Source organism: Centruroides sculpturatus, unplaced genomic scaffold (assembly GCF_000671375.1).
Source record: "Centruroides sculpturatus isolate CEXI.00-Female unplaced genomic scaffold, Cexi_2.0 scaffold234, whole genome shotgun sequence".
Taxonomy (NCBI): domain Eukaryota; kingdom Metazoa; phylum Arthropoda; class Arachnida; order Scorpiones; family Buthidae; genus Centruroides; species Centruroides sculpturatus.
The window spans coordinates 151610-157609 of NW_019384411.1; positions in this window are offsets into that span (position 1 = coordinate 151610).

Here is a 6000-nt window from a genome sequence, read left to right on the forward strand (position 1 = left end):
CTACACAACCAGAATTACACTTTTTGACATGTTTATTGCTTTTGACAATAAACTATTTATTGTCAAAAGCAAAGCTGTAATGTCAATTTTGTAAAACTTGATAAAATATATACTGTACCTTTTTAAAAATGTAACAAAAATCCAAAATCCTAGTAAAAGAACTTGAAACATTATTAAGGAAAAAAATTAAGAAGACGACCAAAAAATTTTTTATATGTAAATAGTTTAATTTACAACTGGGCCAAACTAGTTATTTGTCCAAAATGCAAATGTAAAAAAGAAGTATGTTATTGAATAAAACTTTTTTTAAATGCAATAATTATCCACAAGGTCTCAATTGTAAGTGGTTATAGGATAAATTCTGTAATCTCAACTACACTATTTTAGTGTTTATATTAATTATAAAAAAAACCCCATCCTCCTTTGTTCCATAATAATTATTATTGGTAACTATCGTTCAAGAAATAGAATAATTTCATTTTGTTATCATCTTTAAACCAAATTTATAATTGAACAGTTTCATTTGCCATAAACGTTTTCAAGTCTTTCATTATCAGATATCCTTGTATAACAGATTAGAAAAACTTTAACATTTATAAGTTTTTGGATTATCTCTGTGACATCAGGAAGTAAATTTATGACAATGCTAACAGTATAATTTGCATTGGGACAATTCTAGGAACTGCTGCACCTTCTAAAATGATCCTCTAAAAATATTTGTTTCTTTTCTAAATGAGAGAATGAATTTTATTATATTTTGTTTATGAAGAAAAATTTATATAGTTGAGATAGAAAATAAATATATATATATATTGAAAAAAACAACAAAATGATTTCAAATATTATTATATTAATTAATATGATAAAGGAGGCAAAATTATGTTTAGAAATACAAAATACAGTGGTGCCTTGTATAATGTACTTAATCCGTTCCAGGTGCAGGTCCGTTAAGTGAAAAGTCCGTTATGTGAAACGTATTTTTCCATAGAAATACATGTTAAAACATATAATTCATTCCGCAGCATAAAATAACCGTACTGTAATATTAAAAAAATGAAAATGGAGCAGTCAACAATTATGGTCAGTCAGATGTTGTGAGGAGAACATGGAGGAACACTTTCTTCACACATTCATACAGATACAGACTTTTTACACATTGCAGCGGGTCTCTTTTTATTGTTTTTTAATCGGAGTCAGATTCAGGAGAGGCTACCGGGGCTTGCAGGGTCAACTCCTCTTGTTCCATCCTTTATTTTTTGGCAGCTGGCTTCTTGAAAAACATGTCCAAGGTGGTCTGTTTCTCTCTCTTCTTCGACACCTGTCAGAAATGACGGGCAAGGGTGTCATTGTAGAGATCATTGATCCTGTTGGCCTCAGCTCTGTTTGGATAATGAGTGTTGTTAAACTCCTGAACCTCTCCCCATTTGACAAGGAAGTTTTTGTCAACTTTCACTCCTTCTGATGATTTCTTGCTTTTTTTCAATTGAAATCGCCTTTCTGTTTTTTTAGAAGCCATGATTTGCACAACACTCGAATAAATGTAAATAACCTTCACTGAGGTGTTGTACGTAATAAAGAAGGGAGCAAGCCGAATCCCAACGGGAGCTCTATACTTCAGATATACTAATAATATATTCTAATAAAACTAATATATTATAAAAAATAGCAGATTGTCATTGGCAATGGCAAAAGAGTGGAAACATCATTCACACTTGTTTGCAGAAAGTCCATTCTTCGCCTCACGTAACTTCTGAACAGAAAGTCCGTTGTTCGCAGCCAGTCCGTTGCTCGAGTCACATAACGGCCAAACAAAAAGTCCGTTATTCGCAGTGTCCATTATTTGAGGAATACATTATACGAGGCACCACTGTACATTTTTTTACAGTTTTGTATATTAGCAAAATTTCTGATTATGACAAATTTATTGAATACACATTATAATATGAATATAATCTCTAATACCACTAAACAAATTATATAAGTTACCTTATGATTCTTCTGTCACTTCTTTTTATAACCAGACCAAAATTGATAAAATAGAAGCTTTATATAAAAAAACAAGTTCTTCTAGAAAGGTTTAAGCTAATAAAGGTGGGCAAGAAAGAATTTTATATAAGTGATGAGTAAAATAAATATCTTAGGCCTTCTAACTACAACTATTGATGGAAAAATAATTTGATTCTACCAAAAGTTAAGCACTGTTTTGGACGAGATGCACCAATCTATCAACTTATATATAACTGGAATGCTTTTAAAGAAGAATACAAAGATTTGAGTACTTACAGGCAATTTAAACGGACTGTAAAAATATTGAGCTGCGATTAGTTGTGTGTATTTTTATTTTATTATTATTGTTTTTCTTTTCTCTGTTCTTTTTTATTGTTTTGTTGATTGTATATTATATATATATATGTCTGTATCTTTAGTTTTTTTTTTCGACCCTTGAAAAAGCCCAATGGTCATGGATCATTTGGTTAAATAAATAATAAATAAATAAATAAAATTTTAGAATATTTTCCAAGCAAATGCCTTTAGGCAAAACCGTCACACTGGGGAGGGAATTTTATGGACTTCTCAAACAGGAATGAAAAGAAATTAAATAGAATAAATGTATTATGACGAGAACTCTAATATCCTCAGGATAAATATTTATATCTATGTATCAGGGCTGTGGAGTTGGTAAAAAAACACTCGACTTTGACTCCTGACTCCAGCAAAATTAAATACCAAGTCATTTTATGGGAGAGCAGAGGCGCTCATAGGGGGTACCTACTCTGAACTCTGAAAGGAATCCGGGCATTTACCTAAATACTTTTATAGTTAGTATTTTTAGTATTTATTTGAATAAAAAAATTAATTTTTAACAAATATTTAATAAGAGGAGAAAGGGGGCATTAAAATTCTACATCTACATATATTTGACAGCATTTGCACTTCAATTTCACCCTTCCAGAAGAGTTAGTTCAACTAAAAAGTGTGCGATCTAGCTACTTCAGCCCCTTGTTCAGAAAAGAAAAATATGTACTCTGATCAATTAGTCTGGCTCATTCAGAAAAATAGAGTACTTATTTAGAACAGGGATAATAAAGGAATGATTCAAAAATATTAAAGTTCAATTGGGTCAAAATAATTTAACTACTAAACATAAATACTACAAAGAATACTACATACTGTATTTAATAAATTAAATCGATGTATTTTGTATTTAAAATAAATGAATTATAACAAAATACAAAAAGATTTTTAAAAATTAATAAATATATAATAAATTTTCTTTCATTTAAATAAAAAACTAAAGTAAATTTAAAAGGCCGGAGTTGGAGTCGGAAAAAATGTGTCGAGTCGACACATTTTTCTGACTCAGACTCCTCTGGCCAGAAATTCCTCCTGACTCAGACTCCACAGCCCTGCTATGTATAATAATCAAATGGGCCATGCATAGAAAACATGGCAAAGAGGGTGATGATCAACGCCCTCTCATTCTCTTACAATGATTATACTAAATACGGGAAGATACTGGGCTCAAATACCTACGGGCTACATTAAATTCTCCATACTTAGACCTGAGAGAGGGGAGGAAGATTCACTCATCTGAGATTTTTTTCATTATGCTATTTGTGACATACCTTATTATTTTAAGATATTGAGAGACATATAAAATTGAGTAGTAGTCACCTGTTTTGAGGGAATGATCAACGTGGACACGTAATTTATGTATTTAAGCAGAAACACTGTTTTTACTGAGATTTGTTTATATTTTTATTTTCATTCATATTTTCTAGATAAATCAACAAAATTCAATAAAAATTTGAATTGAAGACAAATAGATAAAAGCAATAATTTATATGAAAACAAAATACCTGTATAGGAAAAATTTATTTATTGAAACTAATAAATTTAATTATAAAATTAAAAGAAATATTACAATCTGATCTGACAAAACTAATTGTTTAGTCTTTAAAATATTTTTTCCAAGAACAGTATAACAATTACACTGTAATTTTTGACAGACAGAAAGGAAAGTTCTTTATTTATGAGACAATAGAACAGTTTTTATATTTTTACATTATTAAATGGCTCTCCTCCCAACCTCCACCTGCAATTGTAAAGTTTATAATCCTTACCTTGATAAACATTCAATTACCTGTAGTTTTAGATATATTATTATTAATTAAGGTACATTATCTTCCAATTGTAATATATATATTTTTAAAAATGTATCGTTACTTATAAGATCACTGTAGAATTATTATTACAAAATAAGATCCTGACATTCAGATCAAAAAGAAAAAAAAACAACAGAAATATCTTCCAAGGGCCAAATCTGTAAGAGAATATCATTTTGAACATTTTGCAAGATTCGTGCATATAAAACTCAGATACAGAATTAATCAAATTGTGCACATACCTTTGTGTTAGCAGTGATGTTTATTTTATGAAGTACTACATGTGCAAGCATTCCTTTATCTCCTTTGGCTAGAAGTGCTGCACATGCAGTAGCAGTACTCTTTTCCACTTAGTATCTTTTGGACTCCTATTGGACCTCGGGGATCTGGTGGGCATATACTGTAGCTTTCTTCTATTCTTCACTCCATTCACTCGCCAGGTTCTCAATTACCACCACATGATACGAATGTCGGTATCTTATTTTGCCTGGGCCTCTGAAATTTTCTTTGTAAAGAATTCAACATTTTCCTGGCTATGATATTGAAAGCTACTTTCTTCCAATACTTCAATGTCCTCCTTTCATCCAAATATGCATATATCGTCATATCGAATGTATCAATCCTGCCCATAAATTTATTATGCAATAAAACTACTTGGGGTTTTGTTCTACCATCCCACGACTAACAATTTGGTCTTTGTGTGCCTTTGAATGGCTGAATAAGAGAAGAACAGGATTATTTTGTGATTTGTTTTCCTGGAAACCACAAGATAATATCAGACTAGACCTGAAATACAACGTCTGACTGACTGAAAAATTTTTTAACTTATATCACAGGATGGTGTGCAGAATAGGAAGTACCTACTGCTATAAGTACAGTACTTCCTATTCTGCACACCGTCCTGTGATGTAAGTTTTCAGAGAATACAAGATGCAAATAAAGGGAACTGAAGTGAAATAATTATCGACAAAAACATGGTAGCCCTATAATTATAATTCCCAAGAGCCAATAACTCCCTAATGACAGTATACCCAAACCTAGTCTGAATGGCCGAGCGATCAAGGTGGTAACCTATCACTATGGGGGGACCTGGGATTTATTTTATTTTAACTCTCCGCCCTGTGGGCAGTAAACTCTTGGCTGTAAAATGTATTGCACGTGTCTCGTACGGTTTCCTACAATGTTCATGTCTCGGTATAACATCCTAATTTTAAAATGTCCAGGTCAGCAATTTTGAAAAGGTGGCCACCCTGATTATAACGCTTTTTATACTCTTTCCGCCCTGTGGGCACTAATAGGACCTCTTTTAGCAAGCCCGTTTTAAGTTTGGCCAGGCCCACAATGGGGCGGCCGAGTGGTGAGAAACGGGGCCCGGCATATCCGGTCAGATCACGGTCGAAAATTCCTAGAGATTTTTCAACTAATCCGGATTGGATCCCGGGTCCCCACAGCGATAGGCTGCCACTTCGACTGCTCGGCCATGCAGTAGTCTTTTCTTTACCCAGGATTGAATCCGGATGGGTTTGGGGAGTGGTCCGTCCAGATATGTCGAGCCCCAGCGGCGGCCTTATCCATTGCGAGGCTCTGGGCGGCAGATCTTTGCGAGGCCCTTGTCCTTTGTGCAAAGTATGTGAATTGAAATAGTAGACACTTATAAATATTAATATATACTGTACTATAAATTTAATTTATTTTATTGTTATAACTAATAGCCAAGGATAAAATAAAAAGTTTTAAATATCAACTTTTTTCTACTTGGTTGTTGCGCGAGGCCCCTCCAAGAGCGAGGCCCCGGGCGATTGCCCTGCTCGCCACCCCCTAAGGCCGCCACTGC